Raw genomic sequence first — 12,062 nt, forward strand, 5'->3', positions numbered from 1 at the left:
AGCACACAAGGAGCATAACTAATGGCCTCATAATGGCTACATTCAGGCTCACAAATTTTAAAGGTATCTTCAAAGGAGGCTAGATGAATTTCAGGAGGCCAATAAATGTTGCACAGAGCCACTCCTGAAAAGTAGGTACTACACCAGCTTGAAGAGGGTTGCAAAATGTGAAAAGGCTTAGCTGGCATGTTGCTGTTAACAAATGGAGGTCAGTGGCCTTCATGGTTATCCTTAATCTCCAAGGTCTGGGTGACATGTTCTCAAACATACTTGAAAGAGCAGTTACCACCATTACTTTCTGAAGAATCCAACTGCATGGCTACAGTTCCTAGGCTTACATTAATGCTTGCCAAGGCTGGCCATATTGGGCTCTCAATCCCCATTGGCATCAGAAGGGGAGAGTTCTTCACAAAGGCCCAATAGGTCTCTGCCATGTTGGGATTCAGCAGCAGCCACAGGGCGCACACAGCATTCAGGAACCCAAAGAGGAACCTCATTGTCCTGCAGAAAGACACAAACAGATTCCTGGGCCCACACCAACACTGGATCGGGTCCCCTCCAAGTGCCAGTAGAAAGATCCTTCCATCACACCAGAGGATAATTTGCAACAGGAGCCCTCCAGTGCTTATCTGCAGCAGATACTCCAGCAGAATCCACTGATAAAAAATTTAAAATATATAAACCAAGGGAAATAATAGAATGTGGAGAGGAGAGGTGAGGCCCTAGCTCCGCCTTTTTACTTCAGCAATATGTTTTTAAGATACAATGGCAGCATTCTACTATAGCCTATCCTTGAGAATTATAAGGAATACCAGTCTTATTAATGATAGAAAAATCTTGGCAGAATTTTGAAAATCCCATACTGCTGTAGGCAGGACCATTATCAGTCTTTTTGCATTTTGGCACTCCCATATAAGCAAAAGCATGAAGACAATGATTCTTTACTTAACCTTTTCCCCTATATGGGCAGAAGCAAAAATTAGAGAAGAATATGTATCAATAGACACATGGACATATTGTAATTTTCCAAAGGAAGGCATGTGTGTGATGTCCATCTGCCACACATGGTTAGGTAAAAGTCCTTGGGGGTTAACTCCCAAATGAGGAACAGGTAAAAATTCAGCACAAATAGGACATGATTTAACTATCTGGATGGCTTATTCCCAGGTTACGCCTGTATGATGACAGAGAGATCCAGCATTAAGATGATAACGTTGATGCAACTGAGTAGCCTTTTCAAAGGCAGAACAAACTAATGTGACAGCCATATGAGTAATGGCATCAGCCCTCTGATTACCTTTGCTTAGAGGTCCAGGCAATTGAGTATGAGCTCTAATATGGCCCACATAAAGGTTATGTGAGCGGGACCATATATGTCCTTGCACTTGCAATAAATATTCATGAATGGAAGAAATGGATGGTATGTAGGCTGCTGTCTCTAAAGGCATAACGGCATGTGCCACATATTGGCTATCAGTATAAATGTTTAGAAGCTCATCAGAAAACATCTGTAAAGCAAGCAACAGTGCCTGTACCTCCGCCATCTGGGCAGAAGTGTCCTGGACTTTCATTCTCTTCACTATGTTACCAGAAAGTACCACAGCAAAACCACATGAAGTGCCATCAGTAAATACCACATGGGCCTGAGAAATAGGAGTCATCTGTACTATCTTGGGAAATATAACAGGTTGCAATTTAAAAAATGTATACAGATTATTGGAGGGGTAGTGAGTATCAAACTGACCCTGTATGGAGCATGTCAATATGGCCCAATCATTATCATTAGCTTTCAACCATGCTATTTGAGACTGGGTGTATGGGGTCACCACATCTGGCTCCTTACCAAAAGTTTGAACACTGATCTTGATTCCCTTAAATATAATCTGAGCAACAGCCTGTGGATAAGGAGTGATGGTTTTCGCTGGAGAAGTTGGGAAATGTACCCATAGAATAGGACCTGTTTGCCAAAACACTCCAGGAGGTGAATGAGTAAAACAAAATATCAAATACAATAAGGAAGAAGAAAGATCTATATATTGCATGTGAGCCTGCTCCAGGGCCTCCTGCACACATTGTAGGGCTGTACGCCCTTCAGCTGTTACTTTACGGGGAGATAAAGGATCAGGGTCGCCCTTTAGACATCATACAAAGGACAAAGTTGACCTGTTGGAATCTTTAAAGTGGACCGAAGCCATGAATATCTCCCAGAAAGGTTTGGAAATTATTAAATGTGCATAGCTGATCCATCCATATGCAGAGTAATCTTTTGTGGACGTGTGCCTGTGCATAACAATCATGACCTAAATAATGATAGGGAAAGGATACCTGTACCCTTTCTGGGACTATTTGTAACAACATTATTTAATAAGCTAACAACCCAACCCATTTCAGGTGTTATATTTCTATAGAATTTTAGAAAGCAACTTAAAGAGCAGAGCCAATTTTTCAGTAATGATCAATATGAATCCTGTTATTAAGACAATCAAAAGAAAAGAACATCCTTTATACAATGAACGATTAATATCCCTGGAAATTCAAACAGCATTGACTTAGCATTCCATGTCCTGACCAAAATCATTTTTCACCAGAAGTTGGGCCCATTTAAACTTTTAGCGCTAGTCCCTCTCCTGGCCTCTGCTTGCTTATCTCGCACACGCCTTCGCCGCTGTGCTGGGCGTGTGCCCTGCACACGTGCACTCATGTTTAAACTTTTTCTTACTCCCATTATTAGGCACTCCCTAATAATGAGTTATTCCCACCATTAAGGGAAAAACAGAAAAACATTTCCCACGAAGGGGTCCTAAATATTGAATTATTCCCACTCTGAGGGAAAAATAAAAAACATTAAACACACAACAAAACTTCTACTGACTCTTTGTAATTCAGAGGCTGCTGCTCTGTGCTGGCAGGCAGAAAGAGCTCAGAGTTTCAGCTCTCCTGGGCATTTTTAAATTGGAAAGAGCCTTTTCTTCCTCCATTACCACGGGAAGAGGCTTTTCTCTTTCCTTCTTCCTTCCTCTACAGGGTCCTAAAAATCTTTAGGCCTAGTTTCAAAAAATTTCCCCTTTTTACTGGTAAAATCATTTTCTCTTGATTAAAATTTTTCTCCCCTTTCTAATGGGAAATTTCCTTTTCTTCCCTCTTCTCTATTGGGAAGATTTCCCGTTTTTATTTTCATGAAATCTTTAGCTGTCTACCCTTATCTTAACTTCGGTGCTCTCCTGCTTCAGCAGTCCAATTAACTGACTGTGAACTAGCTGCATCCATTTCAATTCACCCTTATCTTTTCTTTTTTCTTTAAATTGCTGGCCAGCCTTACCTTTTGGGTGTCCATCAGCGACATCCCTTCTTTCTCAGATCTCAGTAGAACCTCCATTTGTTCTGGTAACGCCCGTCCTACCACCACCTGTTCACCATGTCCAAGCGAGAGGCTGTGGATCAAAAAACAGAGACAAAGACAGTGGGTCACTCACCTCAGCAGAATGCCAAATGCTGAATGCCATTTATTGAAAGAGGGAGGAAACCTTAAATACAAGCTTACAGCACAATGGGAGAACCCCAGAGTGCAGAAGTTTGCTAATGATGTTTACAATCTTGCATCTAAGCTGTTAATGCCCAATATACAGGATACACAGACAAGGAACTTCCCTCAAGCATTCAGGAGGGTGGAAACCAGCAGGGAATTAGCATAGGGAGGACATCTGGTCAAGGTCAGCAAGCAGGCAACAGCTTACTCAATATGGGAGGAGGTCAGGGCCCCACACATTTATTTGAATATTTTTGCATTAATGTTCATAAGGGATATTGGTCTGTACTTCTCTCTCTTAGTTGAGTCATTATGTGGTTTGGGTATCAGGGTAACTGCAGACTCATTTGAGCACCATTCCTTCTGTTTCTATTTCCTGAAATAGTTTGAGGCATACTGCTGTTAACTCTTCTTTATCTGGTAACATTCTACACTAAAACTATCTGCATCTGGGCTCTTTTTTTTTGGGGGGGGGGGTTAGAGACTCTTAATGACCACTTCTATTTCACTAGGGATTATAGGTCTATTTAAATTGTTTATCTGTTCTTGATTAAATTTTGGTAGGTTGTACCCATTGAGAAAACTATCCATTTCTTCTTAGATTTTCCAATTTGATGGAGTACAGGTTGTTTTTTTGTTTTGTTTTGTTTTTTAAAGTATGTCCTTATAATACTCTGGATTTCCTCAGTGTCTGTTATTATGGCCCTGTTTTCATTTCTGATTTTGTTAATTTAGATGGTTTCTCTCTGCCTTTTAGTTAATTTGGGTACAATTTTGTCTATCTTGTTGATTTTCTCAAAGAACCAACTCTTTGTTCCATTGATTCTTTGTACTGTTTTTTTTCTATTTTATTGATTTCAGCTCTCCATCTGATTATTTCTTGCCCTCTACTCCTCATGTGTGCTTACTTCTTTTTTTTCTACAGCTTTCAGGTTTGCTGTTAAGTTGCTGGTATGAGATCTGTCTAAATTTTTATGTAGGCATTTAGTGCTGTGAAATTTCCTCTTTACCACTTTCCTTGTGCCCCATAAATTTGGGGGTGCTGTGCATTCATTTTTATTGAATTCTAGAAAGTCTTTAATTTCTTTGTGTCGACTCAGTTCTCATTCAGTAGAGAGTTGTTCAGTTTCCATGAGTTTGCAGGCTCTCTGTTGTTGTTGATACGCAGCTTTAATCCGTGGTGGTCTGATGGGATACAGGGGGGCTGTTTCAATTTTCTTGTATCTGTTGAGACTTGCTTTGTGTCTGAGTATGTGGTCAGTTTTGGAGAAAGTTTCATGAGGTGTTGAGAAGAAGTCTTTTGTGTTTGGGTAAAATGTTCTGTAAATATCTGCTAGGTCCAGCCGGGCGGTGGTGGCGCAGGCCTTTAATCCCAGCACTCGGGAGGCAGAGCCAGGCGGATCTCTGTGAGTTCAAGGCCAGCCTGGGCTACCAAGTGAGTTCCAGGAAAGGCACAAAGCTACACAGAGAAACCCTATCTCAAAAAAAAAAGAAAAAGAAAAAAGAAAAAGGAAAAATATCTGCTAGGTCCATTTGGTTTATAATATGTTAGCTCCCTTCAATATTTTTCTGTTTAGTTTTTGTCTAGATGACTGGTCTGTTGGTGAGGTATTGAAGTCTCCCATTATCAATTTGTGAGGGTCAATATGTTATTTAAACTGTAGTAACATTTCTTTTACAAAAGTGAGTGCCCTTGTGTTTGGGGCATAAATGTTAAGAACTGCAATGTCATCTTGATGGATTTTTCATTTGATGAGTATGGAATGTTCTTCCCTATCTCTTTTGATTAGTTTTGGCTTGAAGTCTATTATTTTAAATATTAAAATGGCTATACCAGCTTGCTTCTTATGTTCATTGACTTGGAATATCTTATTCCAGTTGTTTGCTCTGAGGTAATGGCTATCCTTGGTGTTGAGGTGTGATTCTTGGATGCAGCATTAAAAATAGATCCTGTTTTAGCATCCATTCTGTTGGCCTGTGTCTTTCTGTTGGAGAGTTGAGACCACTAGTATTGAGATAACAATGACCAATAACTGTTGATTCCCATTATTACTTTGTTGTTGTTGGTGGTGGTGGTAGTGTGTGTGTGTGTGTGTGTGTGTGTGTGTGTGTGTGTGTGTGTGTCCCTTCTTTTGGTTTTGCAGGTGTGAGATTGCATATTTCTTGTGTTTTCATGGGTGTGGTTACCTTGGGTTGGGCCTCTTCTACTATCTTCTGTAGGGCTGGGTTTTTAGATAGATATTGTTTAAATTTGACTCTATCATGGAATATCTAGTTTTTTTCATCTATAGTGATTGAAAGTTTTGCTGAGTATAATAGTCTGGGCTGATATCTGTGGTCTCTTAGAGTCTGCAGCACATCTTTCTAGGACCTTCTGGCTTTTGAGTCTCCATCAAGAGGTCAGGTATAATTCTAATAGGTCTACCTTTGTATGTTACTTGCTCCTTTCTCCTTGCAGCTTTTAATATTTCTTCGTTCTGTATGTTTAGTGTCTTTGTTATTATGAGATGAGGGGACTTTCTTTTCTTGTCTAGTCTATTTAGTGTTCTGTACCTTTATAGGCATCTTCTTTAGGTTGGGAAAGTTTTCTTCTTTGATTTTGTTGAAAATATTTTCTGGGACTTTGAGCTGGGAGTTTTCTCCCTCTATTCCCTTTATTCTTAGGTTTGGTCATTTCCTAGTGTTCCAGATTTCCTGGAGGTTTTGTCAGGAAATTTTAGATTTAACATTTTCTTTGACCAATATATCTATTCCCTCTATTGTGTCTTCAGTGCTTGAAATTGTCTCTTCTGTCTCTTGTATCCTATTGATGATGCTTGCATCTGTAGTTCCTGTTTGCAGTCCTAAATTTCCCATCTCCAGAATTCCCTCAGTTTGTGTTTTCTTTATTGCTTCTGTTTCCATTTTATGGTCGGATTTTTTTGACATAAAAATATACTTTATTTAACTCAACACATCAAAAATCATTTCAGCAGATAATTGGCTATTTTACACTCTTTGGGGAAGGGTTGTGAACTTGTCAGTGTGCAGTGGTCACTCACAGCATCTCTCGGTTCAGACTGGTCACATTTCCAGTGCTCAGCAACCACATGTAGGGCTGGGATGAAAGGATTGGACAACACAGGGCTAGGGGAAAAGCCAAGTACAGTTAAGATTCTCCAATCTAAATGTTCATTCTTCCTCACTTGAGGCCTTGAACTTCCTAAGCCCTTCTGATTCTCAAACCCAGGTTTATCCTGCCACAAGTTAAGAGAAGACAAAGAGCCTTGGCCTCATTTCAAACACAAGGATCTAGCTGGCTTCAGTACACCAAATACTACTCATCCTTTCACTCCAAAGGGCCTCCCTCAGCTCTTATTCTCCAGGTCTGTAAACGACCTTATTGTCTCTCAGCTCACTCTGGTCATTTTTATTTTATCAAGGGATCACTGAGCATCTCACAAAGGTAATTTTAAAGTGTAAATTATTTCAAACATGCACCTTCCTCTCCACCCCAAGGCCACTGTAATATAAAGAACAGCCTTGTAGTGGGTTCGCTTGCCTTAGCATCTCCCCTGACCAGTTTCAACTTTAGTTAACCTTCCCTAGGGTCTTCATAGGGTTCTAGTCCTATGGAATAAAGGCTAAACTCTATCACACAAAACAGAACTTTGCTCCAAGATCTGCTCTTTATTTACCTAACAAAGCCTAATTGTTTGCCCTTCCCAGACTGAAAAAGGTCACTTACCTTCTAGCCTGAATACTTTTATTTTTGCAAAATTAGCTACCTCAAAAATCACAAAGCCAACTTGAGGTTTAGGCGCGGTAGAACACTAAATGACATATAATCGGGGCCACTGTCCCTGTCGCTCCTTCACAGTTCCTAACTACCTTTTTAATTAAAGTAGCCACTTTTTAATTTGTCAAAACACATGTGGACAGGAATACAAACTAAAGGTGGAAAGACTCGAACTTTCCTTCCCTGGGCTCACTGTGATAATTTTTCAATTACTATCTTCACTCTCTAGGAATCTGAGACATTCTAGGAAGTTCAGGTCTGCAGTGCCCCAAGCTGCCCCTGAACCCCACAACGCCTCAGTTCAAACCCTCCAGACCAGAACGGAACAGCGACACACATCGGTCGGATGGTTTATTTGTTTCCTTCAACTGCCCCCCCCACCACCACCACCACCTTAGCTTTCTTTAAGGGATTCATTAATTTCCTTCAATTGTTTGTGTTTTCCTGGATTTCTTTAAGGGAGTTATTAATTTCCTCTTTAAGTTCTTCTATCATCTTCATATAGTTGGTTTTAAGGTTTTTTTTTTCTTCTTATGTTTCAGCTTTGTTGGAATATATAGAGTCTGCTGTGATAGGATAGCTGGGTTCTAGTGGAGACATATTGTCCTGGTTACTATTGATTTCATTCTTATACTGGCATCTAGGTTTGGGGTGATTATAGGTCTAGGTGCTGGTTTCTGGGAGATCAGGAAGGAATGGTCTGTGGGATACACATGAAACTCAGGGAAGGGAGGCTGTAGTTGGGATGATATTGAGGTACTAGATCTGCTAAGTGGAGAAGGTTTGAAGGCATCTTACCTGGTCTTCTGGCAGGTGAGGCCTGTGGTTGAGCAGGGGATGTCTGCCCACATTGGGGGCTGGGACACAGTGACAACTGGGGGGAGGGAGACCAGGAAGGGATGGTCTGTGGGAGGCACAGGAGGCATGGAGGGGGAGAAGGGAGGCTGCAACTGCTGCTCTCTTGCAGTGCTAGGGATGGGCTTCAGGAGTTGGCCATCTTTGGATTTTTAAACTTTTATTTTGATTTATGTGTTGATGTTTTGTCAATCTGTCTGTCTATGTTTGTATGCATGCGCATCATGTGCCTTCCATGCCTGTGGAGGCCAGAAATTGGTGTAGAATATCCTGGAACTGGAGTTATAGTTGGTTGTGAGTTGATATCTGGGTGTTGGGAACCAAACCTGGGTCCTCTGGAAGAGCAGCCAGTGCTCTTAACCATGGAGCCCTGTCTCGAGCTCTTAGTGTTTGTCTTCAAATGCCTGTTTCTCTGTCAGCTAATGTGATACTTTGCTGGGTATAGTAATCTTGACTGGCAGGGACACCATTCTACATTGCCCTGGATTGAGGGTTTATGCTGAGGTGTCTGATGTGATCCTCCTTAAGTGCATGTTCACTCCTCTCTACAAGCTCTCAGGACTGTTTTAAGTTGCAGTGTTTTGACTCTAATGTGTCATGGAGAGGTTCTTCTCTGAGCACACCTATGTGGGGTTCTAGAAGGCCCTTGTGCTTGCATGCTATCCTCCAATGATGGGCTCAGCTCCTCAACGCTGAGGGTTGGGCCACACCTGCTGTACCCTCTCTCCTTCACTGCCAGAGCTGAGCCTCTTGACACCTGAACAGCAGCATGTCTCCATCCAACCCTCCTGACTGCCTCCTGCATCTGGCTTCTGCCCTGTGGTGGTGGCAGGTCATTTGACCTGTGATTGTCTCTTTTTCTTTGGCCTTAGATAGTTTGGTCTTGGGCAATAGGTTCCCTCTCGAGGTGGTACCCAGCCACAGCCCCCAGAAACATTGTGAGTGACAAGATGGAACTTCTCTTCATTGCTGACCTATCACACTGTGAGATTGTCTCACCGGCACCCTTGGGTGGGTTCCAGGCTTGGTAGAACTTGTTCTCAGGATAGGACTGCAAGTCTATTTTTACAGTGGCCATCTGCTTTACCTTTTGGATGAGGCATCTGGCTCCTCTCCCACAATTGGGGTGCTGTGCTGGTGCGCTGTTTGGCATGGTTTCTCACTCTGTTGTCTTCTGTTTCTCTATGCTTTTCAACTGTTCTATCCTGTCCTTTATTATTTTCAAGTGTGTGTGTGTGTGTGTGTGTGTGTGTGTGTGTGTGTGTGTGTGTGGTGTGGTGTGCATGCATGTGTGCACATGGTTGTGTGTATATGTGTCTGTATACATGTGTGTAGGTTCATGTATGTGTACATGTGTGGTATGTGCATTCATGTGTGCATGTTTATGTTTGTTCATGTGTGTGTGTGTGTGTGTGTGTGTGTGTGTGTGTGTGTGTAGGCCTGAGGTTGATGTAAGAGTATCTTCTTTGATCACTCTTCTACCTTGTTCTTAGGTAAGATCTCTCAATCAATCTCAGAGCTCCTCAGTGCTGCTGGTTTGGTTAGTCAGCTTTTGGCAGACATTGTTTCTATCTCCTTAGCTGTAATTATGTACAGGTGAGCTGCCATGCTCACATGGTACTTACATGGGTTCTGGGATCCAAATCCCCCTTGCTTGCATGGCAAGGACTTTACTGATGAGATGCCCCAGTGTCTCCCTCTGTGGTTTCTGATGCTCTGACCATCTCACTCTGCTTGGGTAATCTCCTCTTTGTTGTCTTGACTCTTCTGATTTATTGTGTTACTTGGAGGCAGCATCTTCTTTCTGTCTTACGCTGAAGTCAGATCTCTCTCTCTCTCTCTCTCTCTCTCTCTCTCTCTCTGTGTGTGTGTGTGTGTGTGTGTACACATGAGTGTATGTATGTGCATCGTGGGCATACATTACCCATAAAGACCAAAACAGGCCATCAGATCCCCTGGACCTGGAGTTCCAGGTGGTTGTGAGTTGCCATGTGGGCTCTGGGGACAGAACTCAGATTCTCTGGAAGAGCATCAAGTACTCTTAACTGCTAGACCAATTGTCACCAATTCTTAATGGTGAAAATACACAGAGGCTGCCTTCAGGGATCTTCAACCTTGACCCCAGTTTTAACCTTTTGTGTTCCAGCACCCAAAGCCACATCCTAGCCACCTCCCAGATAGCAGAGGGCCTGCTGTGTATGAGACGCATCTTGTCATGTTCTTGTCAGATGTAGGCTTACTGATGTTTGAGACAGCCCAGTGACCCTGCTGATTTCAAAGGCCACTGCCAACAGTATGGAGAAGGAGCACTGTGGGTGGCTGATCCATGATATACACATACACTGATGTAGACGTTCCCATGAATCAAGTCTGATTTGTTGGTAACATATGAGATGATGGGGTTTGCAGCCCTACAACAAGCATTCCAGTGTCCACCCTAAGCCTCTAGGTGGACTGTTGGCCGTTCTTCCAGCTGGCTCCTGTGAGACAGGAGGAAGCTGAAGGAACTGCCAGCACAGACAGAGACAATGAATGGGCTTAGAGGGTATGTGTGCACACAGCATGTGTACATGTGTTGATATCTCAGCCATGTACTGCTTCATAATCTCTTGAGGATCTGGTGCAAATGAAAATGAAGTCCATAGTAAAAAAACTGCTAAGACCTTCAAGTCGGTGATAGTTGAGCAAGAATCCAAGTAGGGGGCCTTTGGGATGTGGGACTTGTATGGAGCCACTCTGACATGTAGCTGGCAAGAGGAGCTGGCCTGAAGTTAGTGTGGTGGCTGAGCCCTGGTGCCATGTTTCTTCATGTCCTCCCTTTTGCTGGGGAGATCCCTTGCTCTAGCCTGAGGAGGCTGGGGGCTCTGGTGGAATGTCATGCCAACATGCATCTCTTGTGGTATCACCAGTCCTGTTACAGGAAGTGCTGGTTCTACTGGGGAGCTGTGTGATGAAGGAGACAGAATCTGGGGTTTGAAAGAGCTGTAGGTACGGCCACTTCTTTTAAAGCTGGACACTTGGTTTGGGCATTCTTGGGTACAGCTGTGTCCACCCCAAGCACTTCTCCTGTGCTTCCTAAGGTCAGGATTGGAAATGTTCTATTGGCTCCAGATAGATGACCCAACTTTAGCTAGGAATTACTGGAGTGAGTGGGCTCCAGTGTGGGTTGATGACCAAGCTAGTGGAGGCTGCCAGAAGCCCCTGCCCTGTGTAGTCACTGGCTGTACCAGACCTGCAGCCCCCCAGCTGCAGATACACTCAAGAGGGGCTCTGCTGTCTCTTCTCTGTGCCCATGATCTGGATCCATCCAGAAGCAATGCTTTGGCCATTGTTACTCTAGACCTGTAGGCTCCAGGCATCTCTCCACTCTATTCCAGGAGTGTTTGGGGGCTGGGCTGCCAGCCTGCTCCAGCTTGAGTCTGTCTGCATTATTGTATGCCCTCATGGTAAGAGTTATACACACAAGACTGAGCCCTGAGGGTTCTGCTGGGCCTTGGGAATGGGTGGAGTTCTAGAGCTGGCCTAGGTCAGTAGTTCTTCTCCTTAGAACCATCTAGAGTGAATGTGACTCTGTGGTCGGGTGTGTCTTGAGTCAGTTAGACAGCTCTGAATTTGGCTGCTGGGCTGAGAAGAACTCTGAATTTTATTTTCTCATTTTGAAAGGGACAGTTAACACCCTCTCCCTCTGACTGTCCTGACCATTGATGGATAAAGGTAGTTAACGCAGGGCCTGTCCTGTGGGGGCAGTCAAAAAATGACTTGTTCCAATTTCCTTTTCTTCACTCTTTCCTGAGAGACCCTGCTTAGGCTTGAAGGGTCCAGGGACCCTGGCCTCAGGCCATGGCTACCAGGAGGCTGGTGCCTGCTGGCCTCCTTTTCATTGACAGCATGGGCACAGAAGGC

Source organism: Peromyscus maniculatus, chromosome 4, assembly GCF_049852395.1.
Source record: "Peromyscus maniculatus bairdii isolate BWxNUB_F1_BW_parent chromosome 4, HU_Pman_BW_mat_3.1, whole genome shotgun sequence".
NCBI classification, from domain to species: Eukaryota; Metazoa; Chordata; class Mammalia; order Rodentia; family Cricetidae; genus Peromyscus; species Peromyscus maniculatus.